The sequence below is a fragment of the Myxine glutinosa genome, chromosome 2 (genome assembly GCF_964187855.1).
Source record: "Myxine glutinosa chromosome 2, kmMyxGlut1.1, whole genome shotgun sequence".
Classification (NCBI taxonomy): Eukaryota; Metazoa; Chordata; class Myxini; order Myxiniformes; family Myxinidae; genus Myxine; species Myxine glutinosa.
The window spans coordinates 103,156,211-103,174,040 of NC_136262.1; the positions used below are offsets into that span (position 1 = coordinate 103,156,211).

The following is a 17,830-nucleotide window of genomic DNA, read 5'->3' on the forward strand; positions in this document are numbered from 1 at the left end:
TCTGTGCTCTTATTACCTCAGCCAACGAATGTGGACATGGGTTATGTTTTCACCTCTGTCTGTGAGCAAGATATCTGAAAAGGTTATGGACTGAATCGGATGAAATTTGGTGGACTGGTTGAGTGCGTGACATCGACAAATTGATTCGATTTCGGTGAAGATCCAGATGCACATCTGGATACTATAATGTTTAAGTGATTTGTCACCATTGAGTGAAAGGGCCAAAAACCTATATAATCACACGAGAGCTCAAAAAGTTGAGGATGGATTCGGACAAAACTTCATGAACAGGTGGGGTGTGCGACAAGGACGAATTGATTAGATTCTGGCAAAGATCTGGATCCGGAACTGAAATAAAATAAAATAATTTTTTTTAATGTGATTCTTCACCATCGAGGTGAAAAACAAAATATAGCATATTTCAAAACTTTGCCGAAGGCTTATGACAAAACTTTGTGGATGATTTGGTTAGGTGACAAGAACCTAGTTGAGTAGATGTTGGTTAAGGTCTGGATGCAGATCTGGCCTACCAGTGGGATACAAAATGTAAACTGTTCAGCCTGGCGGAGGTACACTCTCTACCGAGTGCCGTTCGAGTCTTTTTAAATGCTGAACATCAAGCAACAAAGCAAGTTCAGAGTTGGGTATCAAACCTAGATTAGATAGTTCAAAGGTGAGTACACAACCTCCGAGGCATCCTGCCAGTTCATAACCAAAGAAACCAAGAACTGCGTGCCAAGTATCAGAGCATAATGTATGTTTCAGGAACCAAAGGAAGCTCACAAAGGCAATTCAACTGTAAGCATCACAAGTTCAAAAGCACACATCTCCAATGTGACATTGACAAATATGGGTGCGCTCTGAATGGGTCACTATGCAGTCTGCATTGCAATTCATAATTAGAACAGTCTGTCTCAATGTATAAAATTAGCCTGGCCGGGTATCCCGACATTCCGACTGGGAGAAATGGAGGTTCGCCTGTCATCTCTTAAGGTTCAGAGGAGGTTGTAACACAATGTTAGAGCTGAGTGAGACTTTCGGTGCCAAAGCACAGGGAATGCTCGTGAACACTCATAATCCACCGATATAGAACAACAACAACATGCATTTTAAGGCCATTTTCCCTGCAAGAGCGGGGGTTAGCCTTGCGGTCCCCATGACAATCTTCTCCATATTGCCCTATTTTCTGCATCTCCCCTTGTTAACCCCCTTGCCCGCATTCCTTCTTCGACCATCTTTAGCCAAGTCTTTCTCGGTCTTCCCCATCCTCTACTTCCTTCTACATTCATTTACATCACTCTTCTCAACCAGTCACTTTCAACCTTCCTCAACTCATGACCAAACCATCTCAACCTGTTCCTCTTCACAGCATCAATCACAGGCTCTATTCCCATCATCTTTCGCAATTCATTATTTGTCTTCCTCTCTCTCAACGACACTCCGCACATCCACAGAACCATTCGCATTTCCACCCTTTGCAGCCTTCGTTGCTGCTCTACATTCATGACCCATGTCTCGCTCCCATAAATCATAACACTTCTCACACATGCAGCATACACCTTTCCCTTCAGCTTCAACGACACTCCCCTCCTCATCAGCAGGCCACTCAGTTCCCGAAACTTCTTCCATGCACATCTCACTCCAGCAACGGTTGCCGAGTCTGATCCACCTTCTCCATTCAGCATGTCTCCGAGGTAGCAAAATGTTTTCACACCTTCCAGCTTCACGCCGTCTCCAAGATCCAACTCAACATTTCCTCCATCTGCAGCTCCCTCTATGCACACCTTACATTTGAATGTAGGTGCCACACTGGTTAATGACCCTCCCAGACCACTACATTTTTGATGAACCCACTCAGCGCACATTGTACATTGAATGGAGTTCATTCCGACACCCTTCCTGCACACAGCACATGGCCATTTCCCAGTTCTTTCCACCTCACCACATGCTTTACCACTTGCCATCACCTTCGTCTTTCCTATATTCACCTTCAGACCTTTTGTCTCCATACATTCCTTCCACTTGTTCATATTTTCCTTCAGTCCATCCATACTTTCCGCAATCAACACCAGATCATCTGCATACAACAACTCCCATGGTAAACCCTCCTTTACGGTCTGAGCCAGCACCTCCATCACAGCTACAAATAGGAGTGGACTTAATACCGACCCCTGATGCACTCCCACCTTCACCTCAAACTCACCACTGTTCCCGTCCTTCGTCCTTACAGCTGTGCGCGCTCTTTTGTACATTGCCATCACAACTCTGATCAACCATTCCTCCACTTCTAACTTCCTCAATGCCCATGTCAATACTTCGCGTGGAACCCTATCGAATGCTTTCTCCAGATCAACAAACCCAAGAAACAACTTCTTCCTCTTCTCCATGTACTTCTCCTGCAACTGCCTCACAATAAAGAGCGCGTCTGTCGTTCCTCTTCCTGGCATAAATCCAAACTGCATTTTGTCGATCTTCACCTTCTTCCTTATCCTCCTCTCCAACACCCTTTCCAATACCTTCATTCCATGCTCCAATAACTTTATCGCTCGGTACGAGCCACACTTCAGAGGGTCACCTTTCCCCTTGTATAGAGGGACGAGGGTACTCAGTTCCCAATCCACTGGAATGCGACCTTCTTTCACCACCAGATTACAGATCTCTGCCATTCTCTTCACACCCCAACTTCCTGCTGCCTTCAACATATCTCCCACAACTCCTATCGGCCCTCCCGCTTTTCTACTCTTCATTGCTTTTATCGCTTCCTCAACTTCCTTCTCAGTTGTCTTTTCTGCCGGTCATAAAACTGGGTTACTCTCTATGTTGCCATCCCATTCATTCTCTGTATTCAACAGCATTTCCATATATCTTTTCCATCTTCCTTTAATTCCATCTGGGTCCACAATGATTTGTCCCACTTCATCCTTCAAGCAACTCACCCCCATCACATCACACCTCTCTTTCGCTATCTGCTTTGCAATCCTGAATACCGCTCTCTGACCCTCTTCCAAATCCAAGCGTTCTCCGAACATTTTCCTGCATGTCTGCTGCGCCTTTGCTACCTCTTTCTTTGCAGCCTTCTTGGCTGCTATATAACTTTCATGCTCTGCTTTTTCTGCTCCCGTACCCTTCGCCTTCTGCCACTCCTTGAACTTCTTCCTCTTCTCGTCAATCCTCTTTCCAACTTCGTCATCCCACCACCATGTTTCCGAGTGCCTCGGTGGTCCTTATGTCCATCCACATACCTCACCAACGGCTCCCAACAGACTATCTTTCATTGACATCCAACCACGTTCAAGCTCAACCACATCATCCTCTACCATACTCAGCCTCTCTTTTAATGTCTCCCTTGCTGTCACCTCTTTCAACCTCCACACCTTCATTCTCGGTTGGTACTTCACCCGCCGAGCTCTCCTCGCGCCTTTCACCCTTATGTCGCAGACAACCAAGTGGTGCTGTGAAACAGCCTCCTCCCCCGGGATCACCTTTGTGTCCCAGAGGTGCCCCCTATCTCGCCTACGCACCATCAGGTAGTCAACAGTTGTCGTCGACCCACCTGACGTGTATGTAACAATCTTATTATCCCTTTTCTGGAACTGAGTATTACAAATCAACAAATCAGCTCCATCAGCAAACTCCAAAATCCTTTCACCTTCTCCATTTCTCACACCATATCCGTAACCCCCATGAACGTAACCCTCACCGATATAGAACAGCTAATTAGTAAAGCTAAAGCATCATTGCTGGAATCACGGCTGTGCTACTGATGCAGTGCCCCGTTTCCAGTAAGCTGGTACGCATTTTGCCGACCTCAGAAGGATGACAAGTTGAGTCAACCCACCTGATGGGCACGACATTGGCTTAACCCCAAGACACTAAGATCTTAAGACAGCCACCTTAATCATCAAGCCAACACCAGGCTTGCAAATTGATCGTACGGTTACATCGTGGAAATATTGATCCATCGTAACTGAAGAAGCATCAACGAGATGAGCACAGACAGCTAGAGCTGCCTTTCACAACCTCTTTGATGATTGATGGTTTACCCTCCCCCCCCCCCCCCCGTGGGGGGTCTTGGAGGGGGGGGGGAGGGGGACTGCCTCAAAGTTTTTCACAAAGATTTGATTTCATTTATTTACTGGCAAAAGTACCCGGCATTGCCAGGCAACTCAGAGTCGCTTAGTGAAGGGAATATTAAAAGAGGATGGGAAAGAGGGGAGGGGGAGGAAAGGGAGAGGGGGAGAGAAAGTGGAGAGGGGGAGAGAAAGTGGAGGAGGGAAGGGGAGAGGAGGAGGGAAGGGGAGAGGAGGAGGGAAGGTGGAAGGGTCGAGGGAGGGTAAGGGGGAGAGGGAGGGAAAGGGGGGAAGAGAGGGAAGGGGAAAGGGGAGGGAAGGGGAGAGAGAGGAAGGAAGGGGAGAGAGGAAGGAAGAGGAGAGAGGAAGGAAGAGGAGAGAGGGAAGGAAGGGGGGAGAGAGAAGGGAAGGGGAGAGAGAAGGGAAGGGGAGAGGGAAGAAGGGGGGGGGGGGAGAGAAGATGAGGTGGCGGGAAGGGGAGAGGGAGAGGGGAAGCCTTCCTGTCAATCCTGCTGGTTAATTTGTTGTGGTCATCCATACATACACAAATAAAATACAACAAAACTAAAATGCTAAAGGTTTAACTTCGAACATTGATCTTTCAAAGAGGAATTTAAGTGGGAATTGTCATAATTCAATTCAAAAACATATAAAGTCACAGGCACGTGGGAGGAGAGTTTGAAGAAGAAGAAGACAATATCCATGATGTTTTCCGAGTTTGAATAAACTAGGGCATGCCCGTACTATATATATATCTAAAATTATATCCCCCCCCTCTATTTACATGAAATGGTTTGGTCCAAAGCGAACGGCTTGCGAGTACGGTGACAATCCCCCCCCTCTATTTACATGAAATGGTTTGGTCCAAAGCGAACGGCTTGCGAGTACGGTGACAATCCCCCCCCTCTATTTACATGAAATGGTTTGGTCCAAAGCGAACGGCTTGCGGAGTTTGGTAAAGAAATCGCCATAGCGTGCACAAACGCGCAGGAAAGCGAAAGAATCGCAAAGTAGTTTTAATTAGTTTTAAAACATAGTTTAACGCCAACATAGTTTGCCAACGTGAAATAAATGAATACGCTCTCAAATGTGCCGTCCGAGGCAGAGTCTGTTCGCCACGTTCGGCACACGTGATAGCTCGCTGCTCTCTGATTGGTTGAATCGTTTTTTGGACATAGCTCGCTAACTACTTGTCCGATTAATATGAAACCTTGAAAAGGCACATCCTCGGGTCCCCAGCAATATACCTGGCAAGTTTAAAGTATATCGGACCCGTGGTTGTCGAGAAACAGCAGTCACAGACATACAGACATACATACATACATACATACATACACACAGAGATTACTGGAATTATAGATAGATAAATAACAAAATGAAGCTGGAGTAAACAGCGCAGATTGGCTCAGAGCGTATGCATACGGTACAAACAATGGTGGCATACAAACAATGGTGGCATACAAACAATGGTGGCTGGTGTGTTGACTCGACGATCAGCTGCGTGTTGTGCATTCTTTTCATTGTTTTTTTCGTAAATTTTTTCTCCAGGACAAAGAGCTCTATAACGAATCAGTATTCTACATGGCAGCGTTAAGCAAGGTATTACGTATTGTAGTTGCAAACAAGGATGGTTGTACGGAGAGCACGCTTAGATAATGTTTCTCTCCAAGTGCAATTTTATGTGAGATCAGAAGCTAAATAGAGGCTGGATTTTTGTGCCCGGCTTGGAGTTTTAATTGGATGAAGCCAGTTAGTAGCAGGCAAACCTAATGAGAATGTCAAGATTGCCCAGTCCAGTTCTTAAAAAAAGAAAAAAAAACAATGTACGTTTAAAGCCCATGTCTCACGGGTAAGCTGCGAGACTTCACACATACAGTCACGTGAAAAAGTAAGTACACCCCATGTAAAGTTTTGACTTTTTCAATATATTTCAACATACAGCTATTTGATCTTCATTTCAACAATATTGATAGATAAATGTGATTATAATATAACAAATATCATGAAACATTTACATTTTATAGTCCATTGTATAATTTAAATAAACATAAATGCAAATTTCGCATGTGGAAAAAGTAAGTACACCCTTGGCTCTAATAGGTGGTATTGTCCCCTTTGGCAGAAACAACCTCAAGTAGGTGTTTCTTATAACTGTCTACCAGTCTCTGACATCGACTGAGAGAATTTTTTGCCCTCTCCTCCATGCAGAATTCTTTCAGCTGTGCGATGTTTGAGGGGTTTCTTGCATGCACAAAACCACCGTTTAGAGGCCATTTTTACGTTGGTGCACAAGTTTTACGTTGCAAGGTCCAAGGCACAGCTCGTTTCAAATCCCCCCACAACATCTCGATGAGATTTAGATCCGGGCTTTGACTTGGTCATTCCAGAACCCTCCATTTCTTTCTTTTCAGCCATTCCTTGGTGGATTTACTGGTTTGTTTAGGGTCATTGTCATGTTGCAAGGTCCACCTTCGGTTGAGCTTCAACTTTCCGACAGATGGCCTCACATTATCCTCAAGCACCCTCTGGTACAATGAAGAATTCATAGTGGATTCTATGATGGTGAGCTGCCTAGGCCCTGATGCAACAAAGCTGCCCCAAACCATAATATTTCCACCACCATGCTCTACAGTTGGTATCAGGTTCTTGTGGTCAAATGCTGTCTTTGGTTTTCGCCAAACATGTCTTCTGGTACTGTGGCCAAATAGCTCTACCTTTGACTCATCTGTCCAGAGCACATTGTTCCAAAAGTGCTGGTCTTTGCCTAGGTGTTCATTGGCAAACTTTAGTCTTGCCCTGATGTTCTTTCTGGACAGCAAAGGTTTCCTCCTGGCACACCTCCCATGTAGATCAAATTTGTGCAGCCTCTTTCTAATGGTAGACTCGTGCACTTTGACATCAACAGTGGCAAGAGCTACCTGTAGGTCCCGTGATGACATTCTGGGGTTCTTAGAGACTTCTTTCAGCATCTTGCGGTCTGCTCTCGGGCTGAACTTGCTGAGGCGGCCTGGCCTGAACAAGTTGGCAGTTGTATGGAATCTTCTCCACTTGTAGATGATCTCCCGGACAGTCGAATGATCGATTTCAAATTGTTTGGAGATCTTTTTAAATCCCTTCCCAGACTCGTAGGCATCTATAACCTTCTTTCTGAAGGCCTCAGAGAGCTCTTTTGATCTAGGCATGGTGACGCCACACACTTCAACAACAAAGAGCAAACCAAACTAAATGTCTGAGGTTTAAATAAGACAGGTTCCTCCAAGATCCTCTCTAACGATGTTCTAATCATTTGCACCTGAGCTGGTGCACCTGATTCTAATTTTAGGTATTTGAAGTAGTGATAAATGTAGGGGTGTACTTACTTTTTCCACATGCGAAATTTCCATTTATGTTTATTTAAATTATACAATGGACTACAAAATGTAAATGCTTCATGATATTTGTTATCTTATATCACCTTTATCTATCAATATTGTTGAAATGAAGATCAAATAGCTGTATGTTGAAATATGTTGAAAAAGTCAAAACTTTACATGGGATGTACTTACTTTTTCACGTGACTGTATATGGATCACGAGTCTCAGCAACTAATATAGCTGCAATTCCCTGATGTTGCCATGATGATGCATTGATGTGCTACCGACTACTCTCCGGCCTTGCACCCCCTGCTCTGGGTGTGCTCTGTCCCCCAAATATTTCTACACCTTCTGGTAAAACCGCCAAAATGAAGAATCACTGCTCACCTTCACCCTTTCAATTCCTCTTTTCTCCCGCCTCTGCAAACAAACTCTCACGCTCTCTCCAATCCTACTCCTCCCTCCAGGTTTTCAAAACAGCTGTTCGTCACGATCTCTTATATTCCCCCATCCAAAACCTTGATCTTTTCTGACCCCGTTAATCCACTCCAAACCCACCTCCTTCAAATTCCCTGTTTTCTTTCCTGTAATCCACTGTAGTGTCCATCTTATTTATCCCGTGTACCCCACCCCAGCCCTCTCCCTTGCACAGATGTCCTGATGTCCCTGTTCCTTACTGTTGTTGTGCTTCCCTCTCTCACCTCCTGTTGTCTCCCGCTCCCCTTATGATATGTTCCATGTGTTAGCTCTTATACGAGCCTTCACTTAGTATACAAAAAGAAAAAAAGTATGCAAGTAGTGCCGTTGGGTATTTCAAATAAAGTCACATGTATTACACGCAGGACAAGGACATTAGAAAACACCAGTGTGCTTTTACCTGAATTACATTAATATACAAGGAACGAATGCTGAACACGATGCTATGGGCAGCGGAGGGCTCATAAAATTTGAGTCTCGCAAGAAAACATTCTGGTGATGTATCATTGGTGCACAATCACGAACGCAAATATCAAAGTGAGTTAGGAAATGCTGAACGGCATGTTGCAATGCAAAATTGTAATAGATCCTCACAACAGATCTCCATTATGACAATAGATCCCCAGAATTACTCCAGCCATAGCCCAAATGTGTTCCCTACCAGTCCTGCAAGAAAATACAACACCACAAACAACATAAGCATAGCCAGCAAAAAAATAAATAAAAGTACATCGGCACCGCATCTGAAAACACCGGTATCTCTTTGTTAAAATAAACATCTGTTAGCTCTTTCACGAGCCTCGATCTTGTATACAAAAAAAAAAAAAAAAAAAATCTATGGAGAGGGCTGCTCAAAGCTTTTAGTCACATTTTTTGGCTGAGGTGTATTGTGCCTTGGTGATTTTTTTTGACAAGACACCCATCAACCTGTTTGCCATCATTAAATTAGGCATTCTCTGCCTAACAAATCAAACCTCACCATTTCATAAAATTATAATTGTTACGTGGTCCTCCCGGTAACTACCTGGTCTTGGTGACCCCCGGACCGTGGGAGGACCCCGCCAGAAAGATGTATGATCTATACGCTTTCGTAATGCAATCAACATGAAAGACACAAACGATTCAGGTCAATAAGCAACCCCACACCAAGGATCCGGATTAATTAATAATATATTCTCAATCCATCAACAACCATCAACAATCAATCACAATATTACTAAGATGGCCATCTCGTATATTTCCCCCCTTTCCCCACTCACGACCCCTCAATGGTCACTGTCCCTCACAATGTCTCTGGGCCCCTCCAGACCAAGGTGAAGGTCGACGTCTCCGCACACAGGCGGTTGAACGAACCCCTGGCTGACGTGCTCCCAAACGTGCACGTCGCGTACCGGGAGCAGCTGCTGCAGCGCACACCTCCTTGCAAAGCAAAGCGGGCAAAGCAAGGCACGGCTCGCAAAGCGCGCGAGGCCAAAGGTGCGACCCGTACGCGTTCTTGTAGACGTTGAGGCGAACTGTGCCGGACGCTTGGTTCCGTGCACGAACCCACGGCAGCTTGACGCGTAACCGGTAATTACCCCGCGCAGGTACCTCCTCTCGCCAGACGGGCTTTCAAACGCAGCGTTCCCCACGCTGCTCAATATCGACACCGCTCGCGTCGGAGCTGGGCGAGGAAGAAAAAGATCGCCGCTTCTCCCGGACCTCGTGTCTTTTCTCCTTCCGGTTCACTATCCCGTTTCCGGTCTCCTGTTATCCGGAGCCTAACCATTTAACCACAACAACCTTTAATAGAATAAACATTAATAAGCAATGACATGAATAGTAATTCACCTAAATCCGGGATCTGTAACATAATGTACAAAGCAAATGCAAATAATTTTATCCCAACTAATAGGAAGCGCAAATGATACTGTATGCCACATCAAAACCTCCAACAAATGCCATGGCAGGTGAGTCTTCTTCATTCGTATGCAGCACAAGGCTATGGGGTAGCATCATTGCCTGAGGGCACGGCTATGCCTCTGATGCAATGCCCTCTGCTGGTTAGGGCAGGAATTTGTAATTTGGCCGTGGTGCCAGTGATAGCTCACCTACTATTCGTGAAGGACACCGTGAGATCTTTAACATCCACCAAAAATGCCGGCAGATTGGACACCCGTTTAACATCCAACCGAGGGATGGCACACACTGACCAATCACCACGCCGAGATTCGAACCCACGCTAGACAGCTCATAGGCGAGTGAGTGTGCGTACCTCCAGGCCATCTTGTCAGCCATACAGGCAAGTGGAACTGCCATTAAACCGTTAGAATCTTTTTATAAAGCTTTCTCGGAAAGGAAACTGAGCCAGTGCTGAGATTCAGAGATAGATGACCAATTAACGAAACCCTTTCCCGTACATTGAACCATCGTCAATGTCAAAGTACAATCTTGTTTTTATTACAACCATCGTAGCATCACATGAATGCATCATCACAGCAACATTGATGTACGATTGTATTTTCTCTTTTACCATCGTTGTCGAAAAGCAAAGCAAAGCAAAGCAATGGAGAGTTGACCAAATGTGGTGTAAGCTTTGCACAAATAACAGCAGTGCAGGAAAAGCGCGAACACTTATTTACAGCTTGGTTTGCACGCCCTCTTGTGGAAAGGATAAACAGGGAGTGTCAATGAGTGACAGAAAACATTATATAAAACTACCAATATTTTCATTAATCACTATCCAGTTGCTAAAAGCTTGCCAAATAAAGTAACCAGTAATATGAAACTAGTATAGTTATTGACTCACGTTCTCTCAATGCTCATGCTCCTATTTGTGTTGGCCTGCTTGGCATTCCAATATGAGCATTTAGCTCATGATGCTGGGATCCCAGATTCAAATCCCCCATGTGGTGTGTGAGTGGCGATTCCCAACGATTCGTCCTTCCATACTAATGTAATTCAGGTAAAAGTACACTGGGGTCTTCTAATGCCCTTGGCCCGGTTGCATAAACCACCCTGAAGGAAAGATTTAAGGATTTACTTAAGTGTTTCCTTAACTTTTCTTAACTTACCGCTTTACACAAAAAAGGTGCAAAAACAGATCCTTGTAACTACAGACCAATCAGCCTGCTCCCAATTATCAGCAAAGTCATGGAATCCATCATTGCTTCGGATATCAAATCCTTCCTCTTTTCCAATGGCTTGATCTCTGATCATCAATTTGGTTTCAGACCAGGTCACTCAACTCTGGACATGCTGCTTCTGCTGTCTGAACAATGGATGGAGGTCCTCAATGCCAAAAAGGAAATCAGAGCTGTCGCCCTTGACATATCACGTGCCGTCGATACGGTCTGGCACCCGGCTCTTCTCCCCAAACTCTCCTCCTATGGTATCCATGGAAATCTCCACACATGGCTTGCGGACTTCCTCTCTGGTCATAGTCAACATGTGGCCCTGAATGGGTTTCTCTCATCTCCCCCTTCCTGTTCAGGCTGGAGTTCCCCAAGGCAGTGTTCTGGGCCCTGTTTTAGTACTGGTCTTCATCAATGATCTCTCCGACTCTCAGGAAAGTCCTCTCTATCTCTTTGCTGATGACCACTCTCTGCCGCTCCATTCCTGATCCCTCAGCTCAGCAGTCTACAGCCTCCTCAATCTCTGCAGACCTGGACAAAATCACAGACTGGTCAAACAAGTGGAACATGTCCTTCAATCCTGACAAATCTCACACTCTTACTCTGTCTCTCTGAAAAGACTGACTGGACAACCCTCCCATCTACTTTCTCAACAATCCTCTCCAAGAAGTTCTGTCACTCAAGCTTTTGGGTCTCACTATCTGCCATGATCTTTCCTGGGAAAACCACATTTCCAAGCTGGCCTCCAAAGCCAGTCGCTGACTGGGCATCCTCCATCGTGCAAAGTCCATCCTTGGCACACCTGAGCTCCTCACCACATACAAGGCTTTCATCCACAGCTCAATGGAATACTGCTCTCCCCTCTGTGCTGGTGCTCCTGCCTCACACCCAGCTCGGCTTCACGCTGTTGAAACCAAAACTTTCAGAATCATTGGAATCTCCCCCAATGAAGCTAACTCCGAGGGTCTTTCACTCACTCACCGCAGGCAGGTAGGTGGTCTTTCTGTCTTCTACCGACTCTTATCCAGCCTAGCTCCCCCAGCTCTATCTGTGCTCTGTCCCCCAAATATTCAGACAGGTCGCACAAGATCTGCCAGCAACCCTCTTCTGGTGAAACTGCCAAAATAAAGACTCTGCTCACCTTCACTCTTTCATTCCTCTTTACTCCCGCCTCTGGAACAAACTCCCTCACTCTCTTCAATCCCACTCCTCCCTCCAGGTCTTTAAAACAGCTGTTCACCACCATCTCTTATCTTCCCCCATCCAAAACCTTGATCTTTTCTACCCCCGTTAATTCACCCCAGATCCACTTTTTTGAAATACCAACTTCTTTTCCTGGAAGTCCTAGAGCAGTGTCTATGTGTTTTATAACTCACCCCCGCCCCCCTCCCTTCCCATGCCTCCTCCCCCCAAGCCCTCTCCATCCCACAGATCTCCCGATGTCCCTGTTCTCTGCTGTTGTACTTGTGTGCTTCCCTCTCTCCCCCCATCTTGTTTCCCGTTCCCTTTATTGTATGTTTTGTGTGTCCGTTTTTTTTTGTTGTGTGATTAATGTTAGCTCTTACATGAGCCTCGATCTTGTATCGAACAAAATTAAAAACTTTTCCCTTAAGACATCCTCAAGTTGAGGATGGTTGCATACACAAATATTCCTTAAGTTTTTTTTCCTTAAATCCTTCCTTAAAGTTAAGGGAGCCCCCCCCCTGTCCTTAAAAACAAACCTTTGAGTTTCCAAAGGCGCTCGTTATGGAAATTGGTCACAAAGAGGACAATTATCACAGCGTGACAACAGAGGCTGATATAATAATGGCCCAGTTGCAAAAACTCCTTCATTCATAACCCATAAAGTGCTGGATTTACTTGTTAGTAGGCCAGACTTGCTTTTTTGTCATTGGCTTTTCTCCAATTAGAAGCAACCTTTCATAAGTAACCTGGGCATTATACATTGTAAGAAAGGTCATAATTCGGCAGTTTAAACTCATTTGCATACACGTCTCTGCCACAAGCGTTGCCAGACGTGCTTTATAGGTGAAGGAAAGATTTACCTTCAAGTACGTTTTTGGATTTCCTTAAGGGCTGATGCATAAATAACTCTTGGGAAATCCTCAGCAAAGGATTTCCTTAAGGAAATCCTTCGGAGCCACGGTTATGCCAGGCAACCAATCAGATTAGAGATAGGAATAGGTGTCCGAAAGCATGAACACCTTATGAACACGTCATTTTAAATGGCACTTGTTTCATGTTGCATGGGCAGCATGTGTTTCTGGATGAGGTATGAATAAAATTATTGTTCTATAAAATTCCTTTGATTCTCATTAAGCATTTTATTGTAAATGTGTTAATGTGTGCAGTAAATGTTTGGAAACTTTCCGAGATCGGTAAAAGTGTGAGATTATAAAAATGAAATACGAGTGCAAAACAACAAGCAAAATATTCTGGACGTCACGAAAGAGTGAAAATTGCAGAAGTATTGTTCTATCAGACTCTGGCGTTGCTCTGCGATAATCATCCTCTTCCTGACCAATTTCCATGAAGAGCACCATTTGGAAACTCAAAGGTTCGTGTTTAAGGATGGGGGAAGGATTTAAGGAAAAGTATTATTCGTATATGCAACGATCCTCAACTTAAGGATGTCCTTGAATGAATAAATGAATGATCGTTTTAAGGTCATTTTCCCCACTAGAGTGGGGGTTAGCCTTGCGGGCCCCATGACAATCATGGTTCCCTTTTTGAGGCAATGTTTTTATGGCCGGATGCCCTTCCTGACGCCAACCCTTAGTCGCCTCTTACGATGCGCAGGGAAACGATGTACCTATTCTAAACCGGGGTGCACACCGGGATTAACTTAAGGAAATATTTCAGGAAATCCTCAAATTTTTCCTTAAGGATGCTTTATGCAACCGTTTCCATAACCTCCACCCACCTTGGGTGGCAGAAGTAATAAAATGCTCAATGAGAATCGAATGAATTTCACTCAATAATCACTTTATTCCTCCTTCATCTGCAAGCACGTGTCCCCCATGCAACATATAACAAGCGCCATTTAAAATTACTTGCTTGCTTTCAGACATCTCTTTCTATCTCTATTATCTTCCTATATGTATATCAGGGTGGAGCTTATTTTTGAACTTTTGAAATATGATCTTCGTACCCTCTCAATTTGTTCCTACATATGACATAAATATTCAGGCACAATATGAGCACAATTGAACAATATTTAGGGGTAGCTCAATGATGGTAAAGTTTCTGATACCCCAAAGCTGCGGCCGCCCTTTTATTTCGCATACTACTGATAATAGATTAATTCTGTTGATAAATTAAGAACCCAATTTTAACTACTAAGTAAATTGACACTCTCTCCTATCATCATACACACAACATGCAATCATTGTGGTAAAATTAATTACTGGGAACACAGATAAAACCTTTAAGTTATAAAACTCTGTGCTCCATTAAATAAATAATTATAGTAGTAATATGTACATTGTACATACACAATATCTGTTATAATAAAAGAGTAAAATGTTCGTTGAGCTAGAGTCTGCTAGACAATAAATGCTAAGATGAGATGTAGCGCTGACCTGGGAACGCTTATCACCATAGTATCTAAAAGTAAACACTGTACATAGGTGTATCACAGAACACTATTTGAAAATAAAAACGAAGTTATCACAGGCTTTGCAGAGAATCACAGACACAATGGGTGTATAAACATGGTATAATATTATCACAGATTATCGAAGCATAATCATTGTGGTTCAACTGGTTCATATCTATTATCCAACCAATCATCCGAATCCCATTGTTTTGCTGATAAATTGATAATGCAAATTTTCCATGAATTTATAGTCCAGACATGTTCAGACTTGTTTACTGTTTGGACTCAATGGACTGACTATGCTGACTAAGCAACAGCTGCAACACTGTTGCAGCAGTATGTTTGTGTAATTGCTTGAGGCATTGTGCTCACTGCTCAGTTATTAATAGAACTGTTTGAATTTTCTTGATTCTTAATTTCTTAATGCTATGTTCTATTTCTTTCAGATTTATATCTGATTGAAAATGTCATTTGTGGAAAAAGCAACAAGATCTCAAACCAAGTTGTATCTCCTTGGCGACTCTGTGACTGAATTAAGTGGCAGCAAGTTGCCATCATTGCGTATGGCTCTTGGATTCTTCCTACATCACCATCTCGATCTGAAGGAGACCGTAAGACAATCGTCGGATGTTACCATCACGGAAATAGCTAACTTTTGGAAGAAAGCTAGAATCCCGATGAGAGCTCATCAAAACTGCCAAACCAAGCTTGAGCAGACATTTGAAGAATGGCGTCTTCTGAAAAAGAACAAAGCGCGAACGGCACCAACTCAACTCGCGAGAGAGTCGGCTTTTGTTTCCAGGCTTGAAGACCTTTTTGATGTCGCTCACGCTGATGCTCTGACCAATACGTCAGTATTACAAGAAGACAAGGATTTCTTGTTAGCCCAGTGAGAAAAGGGAAGAAGGGGGTCGCTGGCTGGAGTAGATGTAAAGCTTGCTGCGAAGGAGAAAACGGCGTCCAAAAGAGAGGAGGAAATGCTTGCCAGGCAACAGCGAATGGAGCAAATGAAACAGTTAGCAGCTTCTACAGCTGAACTGATTTCATCTGGTTCTGAATCTGAAAACAGCTCAGCAGAAGATAGTGAAAAGATGGAAACTGGGGACAATGCAAGTGAGGGAGCTGCTGGAGGCATCACATTTCAGACACGAAAAAGAAAGAGGGGGCGAAAAACTGTCGTTACTGAAGAACTCGCAGCCGCTCTAGATCGCACAAAAGTGTCAGACCGCAAAGCCGTTTTTGTTATAGCAGAAACTGCCAAAAGCTTGGGACAGAACATTGATGAACTTGCTCTAAACAGAGACTCAATTTGCCGACAAAGAGTACAACACCGAGTCCAGAGATCTGCAAATATAAAGGCGGAGTTTCAGGGTAACGTTCCCCTTGTTGTTCACTGGGACGGCAAACTGATCCTTGATCTAATTGGAAAAGAGAAGGTTGATCACCTGCCAGTATTGGTTTCAGGGAAAGGAGTTTCTCAGCTACTCACAGTTGCCAAGCTTCCATCTGGAACAGGCAAGGCTCAGGCTGCTGCTGTCTTTGGAGCCATTGAAGACTGGGGCGTAGCCGACAGCATCCGAGCTATGTGTTTTGACACGCCAGCTCAAACACTGGTCGGATCGCTGGTGCCTGTGTCCTCCTAGAGCAGAAGTTTGAGAAGGAGCTCTTGTCACGAGCTTGCAGGCATCACATTATGGAATTGATAATTGGTGCAGTGTTCCAAGTGTGTATGGGATTGGGAGCCAAATCTTCTCCTGAGGTTCCACTCTTCAAACGTTTCCAGGAATACTGGGGATTCATAGACACGGCCAAGTATGAATCAGGGATTGCAGCTGATGACGTGGCAAGTCTAGTGGAAGACATAAAGCAAGGCACTATCGATTATGCCAACAAGCATCGTGAAAAGAGTCAGCTGAGAGATGATTATAAAGAATTCTTGGAACTTGTGATTGTCTTTCTCGGTGCTGCTGCTGCCAGAGGAGTGCGATTCATGTCACCCGGAGCAATGCACCACGCCCGCTGGATGTCCAAAGTAATATACTGTCTCAAGATCTGGATGTTCAAGGCTCAATTCAAACCGACTCCTGCAGAAAAGAGAGGATTACATGATGTGTGTGTATTCACAGTACGTGTCTACCTGACAGCCTGGATCTCTGCACCTCAAGCATCAGGTGCTCCTTACAGTGACCTGCTGCTGCTGAAGTCACTGCTTGAATACTCATCAATCCATCCAGCCATCTCAAAGTCAACATCACGCAAGTTTTCCAATCACGTGTGGTACTTGTCACAGGAACTTATTAGCTTGGCTTTCTTCGACAGTCGGGTCAGTTCGGCAACCAAGAGACTGATGGTGAGTGCCATGAAGAATGAAGAAGACCAAGATCAGGATCATTCCAAGCGAATCACTGTTGCTCTTGATTCATTCAAGGACAAGAACTTGGAAGATTTCGTCACAGCAAGGTCAATGAAACTTCTGCGAATGATGGAACTTCCAGATGGATTTCTCGCGGTTGATCCGGACTTGTGGGATGACAGAGACGACTACAAGCAGGCTGCAGAAACAGTCAACTCTCTAAAAGTTGTCAATGACTACGCTGAACGTGCACTCATTCAGGAGTACAGTGGGTTGATAACCCGCGATGAAACTCAGCTGCAATTCCTGCTGCAAGTTGTCGAGGACCATCGCAGAATGTACCCTGATAGCAGAAAACATACACTGTCCGGGATGCCATGAAAATAATAAATTTGGGGTTTGCTGGACATTGTCAGACTAATACTATGAACTCTGTCAGAAACTGAACAAATAATTCACTATTAACGTGTTCAAAAATAAATACTGTGTTCAAGTGTGTTGTTTAAAATGAATTAAGATATAGTCTGATATACTCGTAATTCGTTGAATTTTTATTAATTTCATAATCTTTGCGGCCCTTGAGCTACCCCTAAACATAATGATCTAGTGCTCAGACTTCTTATACAGTGTTTCTATATTATATGGAACAGATTAAGGGGGTAAGACTTTCAAAAATAAAAATTTAGTTTTTAAATTTTTTTAAAGCTCCACCGTAATGTATGTATATATATATATATATATATATATATATATATATATATATACATATATATATATATATATATATATATATATATATGTATATCAACATATCTGATTGGTTCCCTGGCATAGCAACGGCTCCAAAGGATTTCCTCAACTTTAAG

General features: G+C 44.0%; 1 protein-coding gene across 2 annotated transcripts in view; it reads right to left on the bottom strand.

Annotated features, from left to right (window-relative positions):
• Positions 1-17,830, bottom strand: part of ARL15 (ARF like GTPase 15) — a 96,953-nt gene that overhangs the window by 40,791 nt on the left and 38,332 nt on the right. The gene's annotated exons all lie outside the window — the stretch shown is intronic.